This window comes from Marmota marmota, unplaced genomic scaffold, assembly GCF_001458135.2.
Source record: "Marmota marmota marmota unplaced genomic scaffold, marMar, whole genome shotgun sequence".
Lineage (NCBI taxonomy): Eukaryota > Metazoa > Chordata > Mammalia > Rodentia > Sciuridae > Marmota > Marmota marmota.
The window spans coordinates 1-26,600 of NW_026006668.1; the positions used below are offsets into that span (position 1 = coordinate 1).

Sequence of the window (26,600 nt, forward strand, 5' to 3'; positions counted from 1 at the left end):
AGGCCCACCTCTAGCCTGGGTTGCTATTTTTCTGATTTACTTATTTCTGGTGCACCAGGGAGTGAAGCCCAGGGCGTTTCATACTGGGCAAGGGCTCCACCATAGAGCTACACTCACAACCCAGCAGAAAGCATTTCTGGAAGGAGTCAGATGATGGACTGAATCCTCTCCTGAAAGGAACAAAATTGGGCTACTTCAATTCTTTTTTTTCTACTTGGTCTCATGGCTTTTCAATTACAAAAGCCATGCATACTCTTTGTAAAAAAAAAAAAAAAAAGACATACTGCACAGAGGTTTATCAATTAAGTCTAAGTTCCTGAGAGAACTGAGAAGAGTTCCCTTATTTTGACTTTCCAGATAAGCCTTACAGATGTGCCCAGGAGCCCCGGAACAGGGTACCCCTGGAAACATATGGCCACCATCATACCTCCACCCAAGCTCAGGTTCCTCCCAGGACCAACTCCGCCCACAGGCAAGACAACCTCCAGAGCTTTTGGCAGGGTAGGCCACTCAGAAGCAATGAATGATGTAGGGTTCCCATTTGCTACAGGGAGAGGGCGTGAAGCACCTGTCTAGTAAGCTGCTTACCTGGTATTAGGGGCAGAGCTTCCCAAACACTATCTTATTCACTCCTCATAGCCACAGCGGGGGTGGAGGTGGGGGGCGGGGAGGCACTCAGTCCCAAAAAAACTGAGGCTCAAACCATAAGTGAAATAATTTAAACTCAGGTCTGATCACCTTGAAGCAGAAATTTGTATCAGAACCTCTAGGGAACTTTCTTTATAAATTGGGTTTTTACATCGGGTGGCAGGGGTCTGGGAAGCTGGGTATTTACAAAAGCTTTCCTGGTGATTCTAAGGGGATCTGTATAGGTAGGGGTGGGGAGTACCAATCGTACTATGATATGCTCTCCTCTAGCTCCCACAGAGCCTGTGTCCCTCCATAGGGTGGTGGGGCCAGAAAGCCAGAGGCAAGTCCCTGGGGAACCTGAGCCAGACAGTGGCTGTGACTTACCATAAACTTCCCATAGGCTGGCGCTGGGTTCCATTCTCACATGTCCCTCTGAGTCAGTCAGTGTTCTGTCTCTTTAATGAAATACCAAGATCACTTATAAAGAAAAAAGGGCCTTTTTTTTTTTGTTTTGGGCCTGTGGCAAGGTGGCACATTGTGACTGGAGGTTACAGATGCAGCACTCCCCACATGGCCAGGAAGAAAAAACAAAAAACAAAAAAAAAAATGAGGGGCCTGGGGTCCTACAATCCCCTTCCAGGGCATGCTCCCAATGACCTAAAGTAGGCTCCATCTCTTAGGGATTCAATCACCTCCCAACAGTGCCATCCTAGTGACCAGGCCTGTGTGTGTGGGGGTCAATCAAGATCCAAACTATAGCATAATCCCTCTTTTTATCTTCACCCCCTCCCCCTTCTGAGAGGAGATGTATCTAGCTGGGGAAAGTGAGGCCCCAAGAGAGATGACTAATGTGAGTCATGAAAGGGAGCCAGAGCCTCCTCAGATCCTCCCCCTCCCAGAAGAGAAGCAAGGGGAAGCCCCTCCTGGGGAATGGCAGGCTGGCACCTTTGGATTTTACCTCCGCTCAGCCTTGGATCTCCTGTTGATCTCCCAGTGTGGTGGTGTCCACGTCCTCTCTTCCACTTAAGCAACTACCCTTGTGGTGCTCCAAGCTTTGGGTCCTGAAACAATGCCCTGGGCTCAGGCAGGGCTGAGTCACTCCCAGCCCCCTACACTTTCCAAGGCCAGCAGGCCTAGAGGTCCCCTTCTGCTGTCTGTTGGATGCTATTGGTCAAGTCCCCTCACGTGCATATGAGGGAAGCCAGGTACCTGAGTGCATGTATGTCCACGTATGGGAACACAGGTATATGTAGGGGTAAACATGAGAGGCCCTCTAAACCCTGTTCCAAAGAGAGGGCAGTGTCCACACCATAGCATCACGAGTCCTCTCAGGACCCCTAAGGGTGGAGGTGGGTAGAGGCTGGACCTGAGGGAGGCTAGGTGGAAGCAAAGTCTCAGATGGGACCAGGAGATGGGTAAACAGAGAGCAGTGGACATCTAAACTACTCAGTGTCAGCAATGCCTGGATGGTGTGGTCGCTGGAAGATACGGGTGGGAAGGTATGTCAGAAGAGTGAGCCAAAAGGCAGCTAGAGGTGGAGAAGAGTGGGCTTCCCCCCGCAGAAGATTGGAACCCACCTAAGACCCAATCCCACCAGCACAGAGGCGTCTCCTTTTTAGGGTGAATGTGTTTTGAAAGATATGCGGAGTTACCCATTCCCATCAGTGGTCCAATCCGTAGGGAGGGGGAATCACAAACTCCCTATAGAACCCCCACCATCTACCCGTGCTCTGCCAAGAATACTGTGAGCGCCAACCCTGCTCACCACTGGAGAGGGCAGAAGGCTCCCCTGCCCGCCTCTCCTAATGGGGCTCTTTCTCTCCTTTGGCGTCCAGTCTCTGAAAAGGCCATGCTCTCACCGCACAGCCCAGTCAGTATCTGTGAACTTGAAGAGGACGAGCCCCACGCCAGAGCCTGTAGGGGGCTCCCCAAGTCTGTTGGTCAGATCTCCCAGGCGCACAAGGAGTACCAGCGGCCAGAAAGAGAAACGCAGCCATGACTAAATGCCCGCAGGGTGAGAAAAAAATGCTCGGCTTGCAGAGGTGCGCACGCGCTTCTGGCAGGCACCGCCACTGGTCCAGGCTAAGCACAGAGCACAGCCTGGGTGGTACCCCCAGCCCCGCCCATCCCGACCCTCCTTCTTCCCCCGCCCGGTAATCCCACAGCCTCGCTCCTGCGGGTTTGCTGAAGTCCAGCCCAAGTCGCGGGAGAAGGGCCTCCGTCCAGTGCGCCCATCCTGTCCCATCCCGTCCCTCTTTCTTTGGCCGCAGTCCAGTGCCGCGGTCCAGTGCCACGGTCCAGTGCGCGCACAGCGTCTCCTGCACCTGACAGCTCTGCGGGGAGCGGAACTCCACGGTCGAGGCTCCCTGTCCGCCTGCGAGGGAGGGCGATCTCCAGCACCGTGGGGCTGCTGCTGCTGTTCTGCTACGGTGAGCCTCGGTGGCAGCAGGTACCCAGGATGATGAAGGCGCTCAGCAAGGCTTTTTTTTTTTTTTTTTTTCTGTTCCCAGGCGAGGGTGATCCCTGCGGCCGCAGGGCTGAGTGGCTTTCAGGTAGAGCGGGACACACGTGCTGGGTGGCCGGTCGGGTGGCCGTGTGGGTGCCCAGAGCCCAAGCAGCCTCCCGGAGCAGTGGATCTGGTTTCCATTTTGGCACAAGGTAGAGGAACTAGGTAGCCCCAGAAAGCGCGGGGCTTGCGAGGATACGGCACGAAAAGGAAACTGCAGGATTCTGGTTTGCTTTTCGTGCCCCATGTTTGTCTGCAACCTGCTACCCTGACCTCTGAGGGGTGCGGAGGTTTTTTTTATTTTTATTTTTTATTACAGGTGGTGACCTTTCTCTTGTGCCCTGTTTGTGTATGTAAAAGTATGTAAAAGCCCTGATTGTGTGACCCAGGTCCAGAGCCCGCCTAAGGCTAACACCAGGTTCGAGCCCCACCATTGTGGGATTGCACACTGAGTTTTCAAAGTCATTCCATTGACATTATATCCTATACACTCTTAATATAAGAATATATGTTTTGCCCCAAATAGTAAATGATTCTAGAAGCAGAGACTCTCAATAACCATATGGTAAAATTTTAATTTCAGAAGTATTTTGCATTGTAGTTTGAGCTACATCCGCAGCCTTTTTGTGTGTGTTATTTTGAGACAGGGTCTAAACTGCCCAGGCTGCTCTTGAGCTTTGTTCCGGATGGATGCCTCAGCTTGTCTTCGCAGGCATTTCATTTCAGCCTGGGCAGTTGAGTCCAGCTGCATCACAAGTCTTTGAAAAATGTTCAAAGTCCTTGTATCACATCCTAATATTTCACATTATTAAAAGTTATTTTTTTTTGTGTTTAGTTTTTTAAATGTTCGTTTTAAAGCTCCTGCAACACTATGAGCTATTGGACATTAGGAAATGTATTTGTGTGTTTCCTAGACAACTAGAATCATGTTTTATATGAAAGAATATTTTTCAAACGTGTATAAATATATTCTAAACTACACAGGGGTAAGTTTTTGTTTTAGGTTATTTTGGGCAAGAAAGTAGTCTGATGGATATCCTGGTATTTGTATAATAACCAATTAGAGGTCAGAGGAGTGATATTTTGTGGGTATCTCTACCATCTCTTCACCACAGAGAAGGTATAGGTTAGTAAAGGGCAGAATTGGGATTTGGATCTACTTCTGAATGATACTAAAACCTCTATTCTTTGTTTGATCAAGTGGATATGGAGAATATCTTCATTATTTTATCAAATTTGATACTTGTTATCCCTAAAACTATTATTCATTTTCCAGAATGGCCCAAAATTATTATCCATTTTCCAAAATTCCCCAAAAGTAAATTAAGAAAGCTATGGAAAGCTGTTGAATAAACCAGGAAGAATGGTAAGCTCTTTGGAGCTACTCTTGTTGCTATTCATTTGAAATTACACATTTTCATGTACTCTTTACTTTGTTTTCATTGTTGCAGATGCAAAATATGACACTGGAAAACCAGGAAATAGAACCTTTGCTTTGGTTTAAAAATGAGGTGTCCCCCAAAAGCTCATGTGTGAGGCAACTCGAGAATGTTCAGAGCTGTGACATATTCAGTGAATCAATTCACTGATGTGGAGTAACTCCATGGTAAATGTAGACAAGTCAGATGTGGCCCTTTCACCATGATGCTCTGCCTCACATTTAGCCTAGAGCTATGGAGTCAGAAGTCCACTAATTGAACCTCTGAAACTGTGAGCCAAAATAAACTTTTGCTCCTCTGTATTGTTCTCATTAGGTCTTTTGGTCACAGTGACGCAAAGCTGACTAAACCAACCTTGTATATGGTGTTCGTAATTCTGATAATCAGTAAGGTAAAACATCAAAGCCCAGGACTCTTTATCCTTTCCATTACCCGATCCAAGGTAGGTGTCTTTTTTAAAAATTCTTTTTTTTTCCCACAAACTATTTCCTAGTCCACATAATGATGGTAAACATTCTAGAAATAGAGAGTTACAAAACCCTTATTTATGTAACAGAAATTTTAATGAAAGAGGTTAAATAAAATGCTTATTTACTTATTTGTCTTCTCAAAAAAGATCTAAAATAGTATCAAAGAGTAAGATAAATTAGCTAAGAATATATATATATATATATATATATATATATATATATATATATGTATATATATATATTATATATTATATATTATATAAGAGTATAAACAGGCATATGTAACAGGAGCAAGATATATACACGATTGAGATGTGTAAAAGTTGGTGGGAGTACATGATTCTTAGGAATGGTGTTGTGGAAGGAAAAAATTAGAAAGCAACCAAAAAGAACAGGTAGATAAATAGGAATCTGAGGAGGAGATGAATGGGAGAATTCATTTAACCCTTTAAGTCCCATGGTCCTAGATGTGGGACACCCTTAAAAAATTAAGCAACAAATATGCCACTTACAGTAACTTCAAAGTAAAGATTTTTTAAAAAAATAGCATTTTACATTTTTGAGAAAATAGGTGAATGATTAGAGCATTTGAAAATATATATATTTCATAGTATATGAAGATATATATATATAAAGGATATATAAGCTCTTGAATATGATTTCCAAATTATTTGAATGCAGCTGTGTCAGTTTTGTTGACATATTCACAGAATGGAAAAGTTGGGACTTACTAGATTAAGAAGCTCAAGGTAAATATTAAGATTGAATAAGAGTCAAGATTAAAGACATAAAGACACAATAGAAATAATGACAATAGGAATTCTATTATAATGTATAATAGAAGTTAAGCAGGCATGGTGGCTTACATCTGTAATACCAGTTACTTGGGAGGCTGAGGCAGGAGGATCTCAAGTTCAAGGCTGGCTTGAGCAACTTAGTGAGTCCCTGTCTAAAAATATAATTTTAAAAAAGGGCTGGGTGATGTAGCTCAGTGGTACAGTACTTACCTAAAATGTAGGAGATTCTGGGTTAATCCCTAGTACTGTAAAAAAGGAAAAAAGAGAGAGAGAGAGAGAGAGAGAGAGAGATGATAGAAATTAAACAAAATATAATGCTCACTTTTAAATTTAATTTTGATGTCTTATATTTAATCTAGAAAAAAACAGTTCATAGATAATACAAAATGAAACCTGTTGGGCCTTCTCAGACTTATTGTGAATTATTCATTTTTGACTCTTGTTTCTTATGGTTTCTAACTCAGTGCTTAGCATATTCTTAACTTACTTAACTAATTTATTTTACTGTTTGATATTATTTTAGATCTTTTTTGAGAAGACAGAGAAAATAAGTAAATTTCTTTCATTAATTAAAATTTCTGTTACATAAATAAGGTTCATTTCTTTCTTTGTTTCTTTTTTTTTTTTTTTTTGCTCCCTTTGTAGTGCTGGGAATCCAACCTAGGGACTCATGCATGCTAGGCAAGAAGTACTTTACCACTATTCTACACCTCCATCCCTAAACAGGATTCTTTGTTTTTTTTATCTTTTGGTGGTAGGGGTGGAACTCAGTGGTACTCTACTACTAAGCCATGTCCCCGAACTTTTTATTTTGAGACAGAGACTCTTTAAGTTGCGGAGGCTGGCCTCCAACTTGCCATCCTTCTGCCTCAGCTTTCCAGAAAGCTTGGATTACATACCTGGCTAAGGTTCTTGATCTGCATCCATTAAATGATAAAATGATTTTAAGCTGCAGCAGTGTGTGTGTGTGTGTGTGTGTGTGTGTGTGGTGTTGGGGATTCAACCCAGGGTCTTGTGCATGCAAGGCAAACACTCTGCCAACTGCAGCATTCTTTGTTTTATTGGCGGGGAGGGTACCAGAGATTGAACTCAGGACACGACCACTGAGCTACATCCCCAGCCCTATTTTGTATTTTTTTATTTAGAGACAGGTCTCAGTGAGTTGCTTAGTGCTTCTCTTTTGCTGAGGCTGGCTTTGAACTTTCAGTCCTCCTGCCTCAGTTTCCTGAGCTGCTGGGATTACAGGCGTGTGCCACCATGCATGGATCCTGCACAATTTTTTTTTTTTAGCTGTTGATGGAGCAGTGCTGAGAATCGAACCCAAGGCCTCACACATGCTAGGCAAGCACTCTACCACTGAGCCACAACTCCATCCCCCTGCACAATTCTTAAATGGAAGAAATGTAGAAATTGTTTTCACTTATAGCGATTCTGATTTACTTTTGACTAATACTGTCTTCATGTAATGGACATGTGCATGTACACATCAAATGAATGAAACCATAGTTTGTGATTTTTTTTCTTTAAAGTAAACTTATTATCATAGGATCATAAAGGAGGAAAGGATACAAAATTATTGGTGGAAGCTGATCTTTTTTTTTTTGGTGCCAGGAACTCCTGCCCTTTTTATATTTTGTTTTGAGACAGGGTCTGACTGAGTTGCTTAGGGCCTCACTAAGTTTCTGAAGCCGGCTTTGAACTCACGATCCTGCTGCCTTGGCCTCACCAGCTGCTGGGATTATAGGCGTGCACCACTGTGCCTGGCTGGTTTTTTTTTACTTTTGAAACTATCTCCAGCAATGGGGGCGTTTCAGACTGCTCTCAGGAAACTTTATTAATGTAAGTTTTCATAGCTGGTTTTGTTACTTATTTATTTATTTTGTAACACTAGGGATTAAGCCCAGGGTCCAGTGTGTGCTAGGCAAATGATTCACATCCCAAGCTCCAGTCTGTATAATTACAATAAACCTCATACATAAATTCTTTCATCTTGAAAACTCAGTCCTTTTGATTAGATTTGTTCATCCCTTTCTTCTCTTCTCATGTGAATATGGGGCCCTGATTGACGCAATAATTTGAACAGCATTTAGAAGACTTTAAATATTCAACCTGAATAATGGTAGTTTTATATTTTATGCTAGATCCTTTCTCTAATTTTTTTTTTTTTTGGAGAGAGAGAGAGAGAGAGAGAGAGAGAGAGAGAGAGAGAAGTGGGGGGAGGGAGAATTTTTTAATATTCATTTTGTTTTAGTTTTCGGTGGACACAACATCTTTATTTATTTTTATGTGGTGCTGAGGATTGAACCCAGCGCCCTGCGCATGCCAGGTGAGCACGCTACCGCTTGAGCCACATCCCCATCCCCTCTCTGATTTTTTTACTATCATCCCATAGAGTATAAATAAGAAAATAACTATTCCTATGCTGTTTGTAGGGGAATAGGAAAAACGTGGATTTTAAAAGTATTTTTTATGTCATAATTGTATTTAAAAATAACTAAATCTATAATCACATAAGCATTCCTCTTCCACAATTGTTTTATTCTTTTTCTTTCTTTTGGTTCTTAAGATTTAACCTAGAGGTACTTTACCACTGGGCCACACACACCCCAAGCCTTTCTTGTTTTTTATTTTGAGACAGGACCTCATTAAATTGCTGAAGCTGGCTTTGAACTTGTGATCCTGTTTCAGCCTTACCAGTTTCTGAGATTATAGGTGTGTGCCGTAGTGCTTGGCTATTTTTTTTTAAACTTTTGAGGTGGGATCTCACTGTGTAATACTCAGGGTAATACATTGGGTAATACCCTGGCTGGCCTAAAACTCATGGCCTTAAGTGATCTTTCAGCCTTAGTCTCCCAATTACATGTCTGGCTTAGAATTTAGAACTTTCCAGATTTATTTTTTCAAAAGGAGTCTTCTTATAAGCTTCCTGAATTGGTATTTTAGAATCAAATCTTTTCGTTAAATTCAAATGACTATAATGCAACCAAAATCAATATTGGTATACATTAATCAAAGATTATGTATTTAGTATATTTGAAACAAATGTTGACATTGTTTTCATTTTCAGAGCTTTACAATTCTGTGTAGGTTGGTATATTATTTCATTATACCAGTTTAGGATATCTTAGCAATATTTTTCTTCTTAAACCAAGATGCTTTTCCTCAGTGGGATCATCACTCCTACTCCTAATGTGTTTATCCAGATCTGTCATCTTCTCTGGGTACCTCAAATTCGATATGTCCCAAACCTAAGACGGTGACCTTGACCCCTTCCTCTTTCCTCTTTTAATCTACTCTGTCACCCCATTTCCCCCCATCTTTGTAAACAGAATCAAAACACTGAAGCTGGGGGAAGCCCCAGACTCCCACCGTCCCTTGGATCACCAATCTAGGCACTCCCCAGAGCCTGTATGTTCCACCTGTTTTATCAATCTTTATCTTACCGCAGGGATTCACTTTTGCATCCATCATTTTGGAATACTCTTTTTCAGTCCCTCCCTCCTCCTGTTGGGTTCACCTGCTGCCAGAGCTGACGTTCTTCTAAAGTGTATTGGTGATACTGGGACTCAGCTGCTTACCCAGTGGACCTGCACTACATGAAGGGGAAATTTCACCCTCCAGCAGAACACATGTTCTGATTTTCCTACTGCTTCCTCTGTTCCCAGTGACTCTATCCCATGTGGTTTTGGGACTCGTTTGTTACGATGTCATACCTCCTCCTTTGCTTGTACTGCCCTGGCTAGGACACCCTTCTCACCCTCCATGGCCCTTTCTTTTAAGATCTGACCCTTCTGTTTGCAGCATTTCCTGAGCGCCCCAGGTGAATGGACTTCTTTCCTTGATGCCTTTTCCTGTGTTCATTTCAGTTGTAGAACTAATGCATTGCACTTTTTTGTTCTTACTCGTTTTCCTCTCTCTGTGTCTTGAGTACAGAACAGAGTGTCTCTTCCATTTTCAGTTTCTCCCATGATAATGCCTGTGATTTGATAGACATGATAAAAATTTGTTGTTGTACCGAGTGAATGTTATGATTTGGATATGAGGTGTCCCCCCAAGAGTTCACATGTGAGACAATGCAAGAGGTTCAGGGGAGAAATGACTGGGTTTTGAGAGACCTAACCCAATCAGTGAATTAATTCCCTGGCAGGGATTAACTTTGAGTGTTAAATGACGTGGTAGGCTGTGGCTGGAGGAGGAGTATGTATTTCTCTCTGGCAAGTGGAAACCTCTCTGCTTTCTGATCATGATGTGAGCTGCTTTTCTCTGCCACACTCTTGCACCGTGACGTTCTGCCTCACCCCATCCCTGAAAAACGGAGCTGACCTTCTATGGACGTAAGACCTCTTAAACCCTGAGCCCCAGCATAAATTTTTTCTCCTCTACAATTGTTCTGGGTCAGATTTTTTAGTCACAGCAGTGAAAAAGCTGACTTAAACAGAAATTGGTACCAAGAAGTAGGGTTGTTGTTGTGACTGAGCTGACCATGTGGTTCAGAAGCATTTGAAGCTGTTTGGAATGAGTGTGAGGAATTTTGAGATGTGTAGCAGAGAAAGCTGGAAATGCTTTATTTAGATTGTTGTAAGCAGAGATTAGTGGCTGATTCTGGTGGGAGCTCAGAGGACCAGTATGGCAATAGGACTATGGTCAGTGAAGACCGGGCTCAAGAGGATTCAGAAAAAGAGGGCTATTGGAATTTGGAGTAGAATTAGTAGTCGTGTTACGTTCTGGCCAAGAAGTTATCTGCATTTCTGCCTGTGTCCTGGGACTTTCTGTGAGGCTGATTTTAAGAGTGATGGACTTCTTAAATCTGGTGGAAGAAAAGTCCTGGCAGCATAGCATTCAGGGGGTGGCATGGATATTGCTGGTGGCTTTTAGCCAAATTTATTGTGATAATCAGGAGCAGAACGATTTGCAGACTTAAAAGTCTGGAGTCAAATGAGGGCTAAGGGAGTTGCAGTTGTTGAAGACCCTATCACCACCACTAGGGAAATGCTAAAGACTTTGACTGGAGACAATAAGAAAGATGGCTTAAGGACATCTCAGGAGCTAGCAAGATCATACCCATCTCTAGCTCAAGAGAGTAAAGGTGAAAATTCTCTTGAGAAGAGACCAGTGGGTCACCCTTCTTGCACAAGGGAGCGGGAGTCTAGGAATTTTTTTTTTCAACATGCTCAGCTGCCTAGATACTCAGAGGCTGCTGCAGCCAAGGTCCCTGGAGGCTTGGCTACTGCTGGAGATGGCAGGAGACCTTGGTGTCAACCCTGTGGTGCTGGTTCTGCAGGAATGTATTATGCTGCACTTAGGGTTTCTCTGAGGCTTCCACCAAGATTTCAAAGGAAGGCCTGGGAGCCAGGCAAAGTGCAGCACGGTCAGAGTCCCTGCAGGCACCCCCTGAGAAGGTAAAGTATGGGGATGTGAGAAGGAAGCTGATGCTTTCAGGGAAGACCCACAAGAGTAAGAAATGCCAGTAACATCTTCCTAAGAAAGATGCAGGAATTAGTAGAGTCAAGCCAACAGGCCACTGGGGCTGATCTGCACAAGCCGTCTGGACAGAACATTATCATGCCATGTGCTCCAGATGCCGGGCACAGAACTAACTGCAGGACCTGTTTGCCCAGCTGGATTTTGGTCTTGCTTTAGGGTCCTATTTCTCCTTTCTATGAGGCTGGCTTTGAACTCAAGATCCTCCTGCCTCAGTCTCCTGAGCTGCTTGGGATTATAGGCGAGTGTCACCACGTCTGGCCTGATTTCATTTCTTACCAGCTTGATAGACCTAAGATGCTGGACATTTAAAATTTAAAACAAACCACCTAAATGAGTCCCGTTCAAAATAGGAAGATGTGAAATGGGAAAACGATAAAGTGAATCCAGGCAATTTAAACAGTTTGTGTACATGAACATTTCACATATCATTTGATACCTTTTTGTCAAGTAAGAATTCAATCTAATTCTTAAGGGACCTGGCTTTGTGCATTTACTTACTTAAATAAAGACTCTTTCTATATTGAGCACTGGTAAGTTGATAGCCTTGATATTTCTGGACATCTTTATGTCCATCTTTACTTTATGTCATCTTTATTTTGCACTATTGCCTCCTACTGACTTTTCTCTCTCCATTTCTTCACATCCACCCACCCTGCCTTCATCCTCCCTGCAGAATTTAGAGGGCTGTGTCTCCAGTGCAAATATTTGACCACAAGCCACTTTTGCAAACATTGATTTCCAAGCACCTTCAAGTTGAGTAGGAGGCTTTTTATTTAAATAATAGTAACTCTGACTTCTTCCAGGAAGGAAGGGGGCCATAGCTGGTATCCTGGTATCCCCAAGAAGTGGAAGGAAGCATCCTGCCCCTTTTGTGCATTTTATATTTTCTTTGTTCTCCACCCCTCTCCCCCTCTTTATCTCTCCCCAATCCTGGGAGTGGCCAAAAGGTGAGAAGCAGTTGGGCTAGGAGGGAGGAGCACCCCTGTAGGCATTAATCAGCACCTTTTCCAACTCCCTGCAGGGAGGAAAAACTCACTCCTGGGACAGGTTACCTTAGCCACTGGTTGGAGCTGGAACAGGGGGAAGGGCTTGGAAAGGGGGAAAGGGCAGCATTTGGTTTTCTTTCCAACCAGCCCTCAACTTCCCAATTGATTTATTATTGATATTGACTGTCATTAATTCTTGCTTCGCTTTTGTAATCTGACTTCAGCCTAACTAATTCTCCGTCTTCAGCTTTTCCCTCTGTATGCCTTTTTATTTTTATTTTTTTAATTTTTAATTTTTTTTTAGTTATACATGACAGTAGAACGTACTTGGACGTACCATACATACATGGTATATAGCATCACATCCTTGTGGTTGTACATTATTTGGATGGAGTTTCACTGGTCGCGTATTCGTATATGAACATAGGAAAGTTATGTTTGATTTACTCAGCTGTCATTCCCATTCCCCCCCTTGGTTGCCCCCACTTTCCCCTGTCCAGTCTGGTGAACTCTGCCCCCCCCGCCCCTCACCTATGGGGAATCAGCATCAGAGAAAACATTCGGCCTTTGGTTTTATGGGATTGGCTTATTTCACTTAGCGTGATAGCCTCCATTTCCATCCATTTACCATAATTTCATTTTTATTTAAATTTTTTTTTAGTTATAGATGGACACAATATTTTGTTTATCTTTATGTGGTGCTGAAGATCAAACACAGTGCCTCACATGTGAGAGGCAAGTGCTCTGCCACTGAGCCACAACCCCAGCCCCTTCTTTATTTCTTTATGGCTTAACTAATATTCCATTGTGTATATGCACCACATTTTCTTTATCCATTCATCTATTTCAGGGCACCTAGGTTGGTGCCATAGCTTAGCTATTGTGAATTGTGCTGCTATGAACATTGATGTGGCTGTGTCACTGTAGTATGCTGATTTTAAGTCCTTTGGATGTATATGAGGAATGGGCTAATTGGTCAAAGAGTTGTGGTCCTTTTCCTGTGGTCTCACCAAAGTGCTCTGCTGCCCTCGCCAACCCCAATACTGTTAGACAAGTGACTAGCCCCATGTAATACTGCTTGTCCTCTCTGGCTACCACCTTTCCTGCTCTCTTGCTCTATCCTGCCCTCTCTTTGAATAACCTCACTCTTGGGGTCTCAGCTCAGACACTGCATCTAGAAAAGCCAGTCATGACACCTCTTCTTTGATCCTCTTTAAACCCAGGTCATTAATACTTAGCAGGAGCTCAATAAGTATGGAAAGAAAAAATAAATACTGTTTATACAAAGTTGGCTTAAAAGATTGTCCCCTCTGACACAGAAGCAAAAAAGGAAGAGACATGTAAAGGAATATTTTACAATTAAAGTGGTCAAGATACAGTGAAAAAAATCAATTAAGTCCTAAAGACAGCCACAAGGAAAGGGACAACAGTTTATGTAGGGAAACAAAGCCATCTTCAAGGAGGACTTCGCATAGCCGACTGAGGCTCACAGGACTTGTGTCAGAACAGTGAGTGAAAACGTAGCATACCTGATTGTTTAGAAGTTAGTGTTATGAGGTAGATGGTAGTATACAATGTGGATTTATGTTTCTGTAGTATTTTAATCTTGTCCTGAGGGTTTTTTCCCCTTTTGAGTGGATGAATATCCAAGATCTTTGTGTGCCTTGTATCTTAGGATATGTGGTGCGCTGCCCCCTCCCCGTGACTTGTTGAAATTTTGGATGATTAGAAATATTTCCTAAAGAAGTGAATATTCAGTTAAAGATTGAGCTAAATTTAAATTCTTTATGGGGAAAGTAAAGGTAAATTATTATGGTTAATAAATCCCTTCTATATTTATAATGACTACTGCTTTTGTCTGTTTCTTTTCATTTCTTTTCATTTGTCGTTTCTTTTCATTGACGGTAAACAGAACCACACTCAGAAATGACATCAGAGGAAGGTCAGAAAGAGTTTGATGGCATTGAAAATAACCAGCCGTGGATATGTGAAAATTTAAATTTGTTTTTTTAATTTTAGTTACACATGACAGTAGAATGTATTCTGGCAGAATACACATATATAAAGTATAACTTGTTTTATTAGGTTCCCACTTGTGTGGTTGTACATGATGTGGAGTTCCCCTGGTTGTATAAATTTCTGGTTTTATATCGTTTTCTTTGCTTTAATAATGTAGCATAGGCCAAATGAAATTACCTTTCAGATGAACCTTTTAGAATCACAAGGTTCTAATATTTAAAATGTAATTTTAAAGACATTATAAAACCTACAACATTCTTAGCATCTATTGTAACTTATAGCTAAACTTTACCCTGGGAATTATAGCAAAAAAATTTTCCAAAGATGGAAAACAGTTGAAATTATGAACAACATAGCAGTGGTGGCTTCTGAGTTGGATTCATGTTGAAGGGTGATGATTCCAATTGGCTCAAAGTTTGTAGTTTGATATTACAGGTTACTAATGCCAAAGTTAAAGATTTAATTCTAGTAGTGAATGCCTGTAATCCCAGCTACTTGGGAGGCTGAGAAAGGAGGATCTTAAGTTTGAGGCCAGCTTGGGCAATTTAGTGAGATCCTGACTCAAAATAAAAAAGGGATAGGAATATAACTCAGCTGTGGAGTGCTAGCCTACCATGTACAAGGCCCTGGGTTCAGTCCTCCAGTACCCGCCCCCCCGCCCCCCACCAGACTTAACTCTGCCTTTGTGGTCTTAGTTGACTTCAGTGTCTATGTTTGGGAGAAAATCGGGTCATAAAATCAACCCAACTGCGTATTAAAGAATCCTACCTTCCAAATGGCACCTTTCATGTTAGGGTATAAACAATACTTTCTAACTTACTTCACTTCAATGTAGGAAATTGGTAAATGTTATTAAAATTGTGTCTTTAGTGGAACATTAGAATATATTAAAACTGGATTTAATGCACATGGTCCATATAGGTGCCTAACACTATCATCATCTTATATGTTGCCACTGGCATATAAGTTGAATTAAAATTTGGGAATTTGTTCTTTCTGGTTGGTGTTTATGGACTTTGACTCTTACTAATGCCTCGTCTCTAGTTATTGATATTTAGCAAAAGGGCTCACTAAGGCATGAGGGTGTAAAAATATGTTTATGTGAGAAAGGCATTGTGCTATTAAAAACCTTCTAATTCAGTTTTGATGGATTTAACACATGGTGAATTAAGTTTTGTCCTAACAGTGACATTTCTAATTCCTGTTTTATTCTTTTTTTTTAATTTTTTTTTTAAGAGAGAGAGAGAGGGAGAGAGAGAGAAAATTTTTTAATATTTTTTTTTTTTAGTTTTCGGCGGACACAACATCTTTGTTGGTATGTGGTGCTGAGGATTGAACCCGGGCTGCACGCATGCCAGTCGAGCACGCTACCGCTTGAGCCACATCCCCAGCCCTCCTGTTTTATTCTATTTTGGGTTGGAGTAAATTTTTCACTTCTGAGTTACACTTAAGTGATTTGGGAGTAGTTAAACATATTTTTGTGGGGACAAGTGCATGGAGTACTGCATACTGGCATATGTTAAGGACGTCTGAGTGGCAGGCCACTCCTCTTGTGCTGGACGTGTGAGTTGCAGGACGCTTACCCATAGGCACAGCCCTGGGCATGAGGCCATGTGTTGCAGCCCGTGTGCTTGCTCCATGGCCCACTCCTTGATTGGTTGCTGCAAGGACATTAGCAGAAATTGCATTGGTGGCTGCCTGTAACCCGCTTAGCTACTGCCTGAGTATATATACATGGTAACTGCGCAATAAAATCAGACCTGCTTCCTGTTTGGCCTCTGGAGGTCTTGATCAGCAACTCTGCAGCCACACTCTCCTCTACCCTGTTCCGTGGACCTCCTTGCTGGATGAGAGAGAGAGCCCACCCATTTTAAGAAGTGTTCAGTTAAATTTTAATTGTGTTCTGATTTTTCTTTGCCCATGCCCTTTGGTTACTGTTATGGTTTGGATGTGAGGTGTCCCCCAAAAGCTGGTGTGAGACAATGCAAGGAGGTTCAGAGGAAAAATGATTGGGTTGTAGTCTTAACCCAATCAAAGAATTAATTCCCCTAGGAGATTAACTGAGTGGTAACTGAAGGCAGGTGGGGTGTGGCTGGAGGAGGTGGGCACTGGGGGCGTGCCTTTGCAGTATATATTTTGAATCTGCCAAGTGGAATCTCTCTCTGCTACCTGATCATCATGGGAGCCACTTCCCTCTGCCATAACTCTTCTGCCATTATGTTCAGCCCCACCTCGAGCCCCCAGGGAATGGAGCCAGCCTTCTATGGACTGAGACCTCTGAAACTGTGAGCCCCCAGATAAACTTCCTCCTCTACAATTATTCTGGTCAGGTCTTTTAGTCACAATAGTGAAAAACGCAGATTAACAGAAATTGGTAAGAGAGTGGGATTGTTACTGTGACTAAGCTGACCATGTGATTCAGAAGCTTTTGGAGTTTTTTTGAAATTTGGGGGGAGCAATTTCAAGATGTATAGCAGCACAACCTGAAAATACTTTTTTGATTATAGTAAGCAAAGCTTAATGACTGTTTCTGGTGGGAGCCCAGCAGATCAGAATGGCAGTAGGACTCTAAGACAGGGTTCCAGAGGGTTTAGAGGAAAAGGAGACACTATTGGAAACTGGAGTGGAAGCCATTTGCATCTCAGGAATTGGCAAGACCATATCCATCTCAGACTCAAGGAAGTAAAAGTAAAAAAATCTCTTGAGAAGAGACCAATGGGCACCCTTCTTGTTCAATGGGGCCTAGGAAGTTTTTTCAACATGCTCAGCTACCCAGGTACTCAGAGGCTGCTGCAGCCACGGCCTCTGGAACTTGGGCTACTGCTGGAGATGGTGTGAGACCTTGGTGTCATCCATATGGTGCTGGTTCTGCAAGAATGCAGGAAGCTAGAGTTAGGGGGTCACGGAGGCTTCCACCAATATTTCAAAGGAAGACCTGGGAGGCTAGAAAACGGCAGCAGGGTCAGAGTCCCTGCAGGGCACCCCCTGAGAAGTTAAAGCGTGGAGAGGTGAAGAGGAAGCCAAAGCTGCGGTGGAGACCCCCCAAGAGTTAAGAAATGCCAGTAACATGGGACATCATCCTAGGAAAGCTGCAGGAATCGAGCAGAGACAACCTGTATAAAATGGGGTTAGGTAAATATAAAATTTTGTCTAGAGATAAGATTGCTTCTACTCTAAATAATAGCAGTTCAGGAAATCTTTCTCATAATCCTTGTTCCTTAATAATCCCAAAGTCTTCCCAGTCTTCCAAGTAGGGGAGGTCAGGTGTGGAGCTCTAGCTCAGTGGTAGGATGCTTACCTAGCATGGATCAGACCCAGCATCACACACACAAAATTATGTATATGTATATATGTGTGTTTCTGGGTGTGTGTATATGTGTGTGTGTGTGTGTGTGTGTGTGTCTAGGCTAGATAGAGTTTTACTCAGCCGTCAAGAAGAACAAAATTATGTCACTTGGGGATAAATGGAACTCAAGGTCATCATGCTGAGTGAAAGAAGCCAGACTAGAAAGTCAAGAGTCTGACATTCTCTCTCATATGTGGAAGTGAGAGAGAAATAAAAAATGAAAAGAGGCGGGGAATCTCATGATAGCAGAAGACGACTGTGGAACAGAGGAGGGGTCGGAGGGGGAGGAAGGAGAGGTGGGAGAGTATGGGAAGAGCAGATGAGGATTGCCAAACCACGCCATGTGCCTGTGTGAATACGTCACAGTGAGGCCACTTGGATGAATCTCCACAATGCACCAATTTTTTTTTTTTTTTGGTGTTTTGGTACCAGGGATTCAATTCAGGGGCACTCAACCACTGAGACACATCCCCAGCCCTATTTTGTATTTTATTTAGAGACAGAGTCTCACTGAGATCCTTAGGGCCTTGCTTTTGCTGAGGCTGGCTTTGAACTTGTGATCCTCCTGCCTCAGCCTCCCTAGCAGCTTGGATACCAGGCCTGTAACACTGTGCTCGTGCACAGTGCACCGATTCTTAAAAAAAAAAAGTTTAAAAATGTAGGTAAGTTTGAGAGTTGCAACAAATATTTCTCCACATTAATATTTATACTGTGCGCTCATTGTGTACAAGTTTGTTGGCTTCAGTCCAAAGCTTTGACCTTAAAATTCCAACATGTCTACTTTGAATAATTTTGGCAATGAGTGTATATACTTACAAGTATTATATTATCACCATGCTTAAATGTTTTTTTTAAATCAATGCTTCTATCATATGTGTTGCCATGTATGATTTTATTACATAAGTAGCATAAACAAGTAGCATAAACCCTCTGCCCCCAATCTGGAATTTGGCTCCAAAGTAAGAGAGCTGAGTTCTCAGGCATATCAAGTTTTAAAGACTCTTGAGTTTTAAAGGCTCTCAGGTATTCTTTAAAGTAGATGAGACTTGCCAACCCCCACTAAGACGTTGTTACTTTGCCAAAGGCACACTTCTGATTAATGTGATGATTTTATCTGGTCATTAATTGATACAGCATTATGAAGTTGCATCATCTCTGTCTCATAAAATTCTAGGAAATGCTATTTAGGAGCTAAAAAAGAATCTTACTTGGGTTAAAATAGATCATCACTAGCTAGGTGCCATGGCACACACCTGTAAGCTCAGTGAGTTGGGATCCTGAGGCACGAGGACCCTGAGTCTGTGACCAGCCTCAGCAACTTTGCGAGACCTGGTCTCAAAAAAAAAAAAAAAAAAAAAAAACATCTGGGAATGCAGCTCAGTGGTAGAGAGCCCTGGGTTTAAAACACAAACAGGAAATTATGTATATATAACCCAGCTGTAAAATTCTGATTTTTGAATGTGAAATTTGAGGAGCTTCTTATTTTCCGTAGTTTCACACTGACAACCCAGCAGTTTCACTCTGCACTTGTGTGTGGCAAACTTTGGTGCATATAAGTCAGTGAGCATCTTCACATTTTTGATATCCCGTTTTGATATGCAAATGGAAACATAATTATAAAAGGCAATGGGGGAAGGAATGGCTACTGCAGGAGAGAACAACTTGCTACTGAAACCCCATAATGTCCCTTTTTACCATAGGATACATTTGTGTCTTTTTCTTCTGCCATTCCTTTAGCATGTGAAAACGTGAGATAAGTGGATGAACATAAAAGCATAAAATGAAGAGAGGCTTTTTGTCTTTGAATTTTGGAAAATTTGTTCCTATCAAATAGAAGCAAAATTCAACTTACAAAACATTCGGTGACCTGTAATGATAAAATTACAGGCAAAATATTTTTATGGGTTCAACTCATGATGATTGAGCTAAGAGTCAAGTGATAAAAATCAAGAAAACAGTTATTTTAATTGCAGATGAAGTTCTTCTTTGTATCACACTTTTCGTTAAAGGTTGAGGGGGAAAATGAAGAAACCCAAAAGTAATGAGAGGAAGGGGTCAGCAAACCTGATAGTGCTGCTGCTGAGGGAGACCATAACTGTGGGTCCGTGTAACAACGAATGGGAGGGGAGACTGTAGAGCAGTGATTTCCTATTAAGAAGAAGGAAGAATGGGATGGGTAGGAGGACTATGGAAATATTTCCCAGTAGGTAGTGGGAAATCCAAAACTCATTCTGATTTGGGCTAATTCTCACTATTAACCAGTGTCGTGCTGAGCAGTTACCCTGAATGACGTGATGTGACCCTTCTCCCTAATGCTGCGCCCTCTGCTTAGGTGCTTTAGATGGAGATCAGCAGTGGTTCTCAGCAGCTCTGCAGGCTCTCCTTGGGCTTCCATGTCTCCAGAAGCCTTTCACCCTGTGGAGCTCGGCCTTGGCTGCCTGGGGATACTAAGATTTCTCCCCATTACAGCTGCCACAGTATAAGTGACCCCTTGTGGTTGCAGGAACCATGTTGCATCTTCCGCTGAGTTCTGCATGCCTCTGGAGCTCTGCCTGGCCCCACAGCTAAGTGGGTCTGCATCTGGCAGAAATGCTCGGATCTCGCGCAGGGCCACTCGTACATCAGAGAGAACTGTGGGGAAGCCGAGTATGTGTTTCTCATGAGGGTTTGAGGCAGATCCCAGGGAAGTCCTGGGCTGTGAGGTTATGAACAGGGGGCAACAGGGAGCAGAAAGGTCAATGGATGTTGAGACCTCATCCTAGATTACTGTTTGGGACCAGTTTATCCTTCTCAAGGGACTGGAATGTTGATCCGTGGCTCCGCACTACTTTGTGGTGCCATATAGGAGATGCTCACTGCAGGGACAACAGCGCTGGCCTGGGATATGACTATTTGTGGGGCTATTTAGAAGTGCGTGGCTGTTAGATATGGGATATAAAGACCTGGAACTGGGATATCCATTTGGGACAACACAGAAGGCCACCCCAGCTCTGGAGATTCCCATGGAGTACGTGCCTGGGGCTCAGTTCTACCTACATGGTGGAGTTCCCCCGTCCCCTGTCCCCCGTCCCCACTACCAATCCTGCCTTACAGGCGTGCATGCAAGCAGATTTTGAGAGCACTCCCAGTGAACTCTCCACTTGGAAACCGCCACCTCAGGGATGCTTTTTTTGGAGTCCCCATCTGACACTACTGCCAAACACAACCAGCATTAGCTTCAGAGAACTGTGTGACAGAGGGTCTATGATTGTCTTCTTCAGGACAACTTAGGTCCTATTGTGGTCATCAATCAAATGCAAAGTATCAAGTGATCTAGAAAGGAAGTCTTAGTCTCTCTTGGTGTTTATGTACAAGATTCATGGCTGGGTGTGAAGGTCTGTGCCACCAGCCATACAGGAAGAACAAGAGGCAAACCCCACTATCATGGTAATGCTCCAACCAAGTACCTGCCTTCCCAGGCCCCACTGCACCAGAGTGAGGAACACACAGGAATCTCACCCATTTCCTTGAAGTCTGGTTGGGGAGTCACATTTCTTAAGGACTTAATCACTTTTTGCTCCCCAACCCCCCGCCCTCATCAAATGTTATTTCAGAACCTTAGAAATGCTTTTTCCCGTGGACCACTCAATATCTACCATATTTATAAATTGGAAGGGTCGAGTCTTCCTTGTCTAAACACGCTAAATGCAACCCTCTGATGGTTCATGTGCTGCGACTGACTGTATGTCCCCTCTTGTCCTTTCTAGTGTGACAGTGAGTTGACTCTGAGACTAAAGGAATGATGCAGCAGACCCTCCCGGCAGACAAGGGAATAGTTGGTGTGGTACCTGGAACCATCCTTCATAAATAGGGCAGTTCCTATTTTCACCAGCGTCCTGTGTTCCTATTGGGATTTTAATATCATCTCATATTTCATGGATCAACTCTTTGCTGGGTGAGTGCTTGTCACCTCAAAGTCATAGTAGTACCTCTCCCGTGTATCATCAATGGGGTTTTTATATTAGGACAAAAGGATTTAAGATGTGGCAAGTGGGTACCTAATACCTGGCTGTGCAGAAAGGGCTTCTAGTTGTTCATATTATTATTGTTATTTTTCTCTATGCCCCCAGTAAAGAAATTCTCTCATGCTTTCAACCTGTGCCCCATAGTGTTCAGGAAAACATAGAAAGCTGACATTATGTCTTTTTTCATTAGTTTTGGGGATTCTTCTAAGTGCTGTAGAAGAAATTCTTCTATATTCCTTAATATAGCCTGTATAGGAGTCCCGGGGTTATGGCAGGTGATACACAGGTCCACTCTAGGTGTTCTTTTGGGGACATTTATCAGCACACACCTACAAGCATGTAACTGGTTTTGCTCAGTTACTTTTCTGGACACTTAATGTCATTCACTGAAAAAAACCAGAAAACAGTCCCTGGGATTAATTCCTTTTGTGGGTCAAATATTCACAGACCTCATGAGCAGGTCAGAATATTAGCTCGGGGACCTTTTTGATGTGCTAGAAGTGTAAAAGAATCCTCCCACTTTAGGACCAGATTGATGGATCCCGAGACCAGCTAAAAGTTGTGTGGACCTTGGGGTTCAGAGAAGTTGCCCAGTATGAAAAATCGTGGCAAGGGAAGGGCAGAGAAAAAACACTACCTATTATGATTCCTGTGAAGGAGCTGAAGTATTGAGGTTGCCCGTAAAGCAAAAAAAAAATCCAAATACCCTGTGCATTGGGTCTGAGATGTCTTGCAGAGAGAACAAGAGGCAAACACATCCTCAGCATAATAAGTTCCCAACTCTGCCTGTCCTCCCTTCATCCACACTGTTCATCCCAACCACAGCACCAGGGGACCCCAAACTGGAGTAATGATGAACGACTTGTTGTCAGATCTCTCTGGGGACTAGCGTGTAGTGTAGCGCCCCCTTGCCCGCAAGGAAGACGCAACACTCAGGAATCTTCTTTCAGCAGTTTATTCAGGCCCCTGACAGTCCTTCTCCTCAGTTCTCCTCTTCAGTTCTCTCCCTCCGGATGCCCCTCCCAGCCTTAATAAAGCATCTCAAGCCCCAATGCAAAGCAGCCACGTGGAGCTTTCTCATAGAGTGATGAAAAGTCATGTGCCAACTCTCCCAAACAAGGAGTTGTTTGTCACAGACCACAGCGGAGCCAGCGCCATCATGTAATGGCGACCATAATTTACATAAACGGCAGAAACGGCTCACCACAGTGTAGTATGCAGGTGCGTGTAGGTTTATGCCTTTTTCGTTGGAAACAAAGTCAATAGGAAGCTGAGGCCCATGACTGTCTTGACCAGGTCTGCCATGGCCAGATAAACACAGAAGGCTTGTCCTATACACTGGAGTGTCAGGATCAGGGACTCGGATCCACACAATGGATTCTTGCAAAGACATTTTGGAAGAAAGGCCAGGCCTCTGCCACTGCTGCCCACTCTTCTCTCCCCAGCAGTCTCTTTCATCTTGGCACTTTGCCATGGTGGTGCACTGCTGCTGGTCAGTTTCATCCTCAATACATTCCTTTGCTCAAACTTAAGTTGTCCTGTGTCAGGTCACCCTGACTGGAGCAGCCCTGGAGCTTCCGTTCCACATTCTTCTGGCTCAAAAATAGCATCCAAAGTCCACGGAGACAAACAGATGCCAAGGTGCACCATTCTGAAACTGGGATTTTGCTTTGAGGCGGGAATTCCTTCTGGTGCACTGACATTTATCTGGTATTTCAAAAGGTCATTAGAAAGTGAGGAACATGGGTGAACCTTTCTATTCTTTGAGCTCCATGAGCAACAGGCCCTTGCAGTATTGGTCTAGAGCTAACTCCAGGAAGACTGGCAAAGCCAGGGTCTGCTCTGCAGCCAGATCACCAGTAGTACAAGGTTTACCATCCCAGGTAGAGTCAGCACCAGGGTCACATCTGGAACCTGTGCCAGCATCGGAGAAAGAGCCATTTCTCATGACCCTATTATAGGGAACACCGGCTCCAAAACCCTTTACACCTTTTCTGTGATGGAAAAGATCCAGTCCAAATTTGCTGTCAGAGCACTTCATTCTAATGAATGTAGTAAGCTGCTGAGCTCTTTATGGTAGGCTGGGAGGGGGGTCGAGACCATTCCTTTGGCACCAATACTCTTAGACCAGCCATTTCCTGACCATTTCCTGCATAATGTTATGCACCAATCCCAGCTGCTCCTGTGACCTGGACTAGATTCTTAATCCCACTATTTCCCTGTCCATATGCAGGTATTAGAGATAGGACACTAAGAGTACCAGCTTCATCTGAGATAGGATGGATAGGAAATAGAACATTTACTTGGCTCATTCAGTGGGGAGAGTATTAAAGGGCAGGCAGATCCATACATCTGCTAGCCATCATATGAGCCCCTACTTAGAGCTGCCACAGGGAATGTGCATCTTGGTGGAAGAAGGAACAGAGGACTGATGAGGTTGGACAGAAGATGTCACTTGGGAATTAGCAAGACCGAGAAGGCTTCTGGATCTGGAAGTGAGTGAGGATGGCCTGGGGGAGATGTCTCTTTCACAAGAGTGCTAGGTCCCAGGTCATCACATGGGAGGAACCATCCCTGGGTAGAGAAGAAAACCCAGCTATTTGCAGAAGTCTCCATCCACATCTAAGACTTCCTGATCTCCAGCTCAGAACACAGTCACTTTCCTGGGAGTGTGTGCATCTGCAGGCTGTAGCTGGGGCAGGCTGGACCCATGTGATGCTCTCTTCTTCCCTAGGAGTTCTTCAAGAAGGTATTGCCCTGTGGCTGCCTGTTCTCTGTGTGGTGCCCATAGCACAAGCAGGGCAAGTACCACCTAAGACTTTCTGATCATACCAGCATTGGACATTTCAACAATGTGGCCAACTGTGTCATCACTACCTGCCTTGGGGATGTCAGCATGAAACCTGGGGACAGTGACAGGGTGGTCAGGCACTGCATCAAGGTGGCCAGTGTTAGGTATACAAAGTCCCAGAAGTTTTCTCTAGAGATTTGTGTTCTCTAAGACCATGCACAATTCCTAAACTCTCCCATCAGGTCGCAGACATAGGGCCAATGTCTAGTTGTGTGTTGGATGCTCTCATTTGATTTTGGCCCCTTTGGGTTTAAACGTCATCCCTCTTCTTGTGAGTATTGCTCACTGGGTCCCTCTCTTGTGCCCTTCTGTGCCTTCCTGGACACCTGTCTCATTCAGGAAGGATAAATCAGCTGAGGCACATGAATCTTGAGGGGCTGAGCTCCAGCTCACCCCACCTGGTTTATCCCTTCCCACCCTCGGAGTGCTTAATACCAAGGAACTTCTCACTGCAGGCCGTCCTCCTCCCTGCTCTGCAGATCACATCGACATGTTATCTGAAGAAGACACAGGGAGAATTGTCCAGGTGGTTTTGCTTTCTCCAGAAGAATAGCCGCCCAGACCAGGTACCTTTAATCAGGCCATCGCCTCATTAAAGACCCTCTTGAAGGCATGCAAAGTCATGGACCCTCAGAGTAGGATTCACCTTGTAGGAGACATCTTTGGTCTGGATTCTCACTTGGGAATCAGTTAACTGTCAGGCACACATGGTTGGCCAGATTGACTTTCAGGTGTGCCCTGCAGAGCAATGGAACTCTTAGCCCAACTGAAATCTAAACTGTCAAAACAGCTGTGGAGTTGAAATGGGGATGGAGCTCAGCTGATCCATATTGAAGCTCCCTTCCCTAGTCCCTTGGAGTCATTAGTTGATCCTATCAATTATTTTATATCCTTCAGGTTCTCTCATGAAAGGAATCTGAGCTTGCAACCTTCTTTCTTAAATTCGTCCTTCCTTTGCCCCATCTTTTAGGGAAAATGCTCCCCAAATGTCTCATATTCCTGTGCCAAAGACAATGTAGTAAGCATTAAGGAAACTGACCATGACAATGTAACAAGCATTATGGTTTGCTTATGGAAACTGCATTTTTTACTATGGGGTGAATGTGTTTCGAATCAGAAAAAGGAGTGAGCTTGGAAGGACTGTTTGAAGGTTGGAGGTTTGTTCTGGAAAGGCAACAGTCCCTACGATTGGCTCTAGTGTTTCAGCTGGGCTCTTCATGAGCCAGCAGAGTGAGCACTTCCCTGGCTTCATTGCTGGACCATCCTGCTGGTTTGTGGTTTCCATAGTGCTGCTGTGTATGTGGTACGTGAGGCCTCCGGTTTTAGCAAACTAAGAGACAAAATTCTTTAGGAAGTTAAACCCTTTTCCTCTTCAGTCTTCACTATACCACTGACAACAGAAGATCTCTTACCTATAATAGAGTGGGGACATCAGAGAAATCTGGTCCAGGTCAACTCAGCTCACATCCTAATAGTTACACTTTGGAGTGATTTTTTGTGTGTGTATTTGCTGTAAATCCTCACTTTTCCATTGCTCCAACTACTAAGCTAGTCTGAAGATCATTACTCTGTGCCCGCCTGGCAGTGACAAAACTTCCATATAGATTTTCACAGGGACCTAGGGGACTCATGGATTCCTAGTGGATCCTTTCTGATCACATCTCCTAACTTTATGTGTAAAGGAGGAAAATGGATCCCATACTTCCCAGGGAAGTCCTTTCCTTGTCAGAGATGGCACCTTGGAAATCGTTTCTAAGTACATGGGCAGAGAGTTGTATGCAAGATATTTCTTGGTGGAGTCACTGGCAGAAGTGACATCTTGGACATGGCCTCAAATCTGGCTGCTGGGGCAGAGATTCCAGTGGGGTTGGGCAGTCAGGAGGTTCTCAGACCTGCTGCTGGAGACCCCTGCCCCTCTTCCACTATGGCTGGGTGTGGCTGGTACCTGGAAACACATCAAGAGCTCAGAGGAAGGGACACTGGTCACTGGTGGTGCTGGAATGTGAGGTGAAGGCGGCTGAAACTGTCTCTGGCTGGCTAGTTTGCAGGAGGACCTGGCTTCTCTTGT

The 26,600-nt window shown here is 43.7% G+C and overlaps 1 long non-coding RNA gene across 1 annotated transcript in view; it reads left to right on the forward strand.

Moving 5' to 3' along the window:
• Positions 1-2,702: 2,702 nt before the first annotated feature.
• LOC125614750 overlaps positions 2,703-26,600 on the forward strand; it is a 52,454-nt gene continuing 28,556 nt past the window's right edge. The window contains exons 1-3 of the long non-coding RNA XR_007345319.1: positions 2,703-3,059; positions 4,891-5,017; positions 21,424-21,611. This is a non-coding gene — a long non-coding RNA (uncharacterized LOC125614750). The remainder of the gene's footprint in view (positions 3,060-4,890; positions 5,018-21,423; positions 21,612-26,600) is intronic.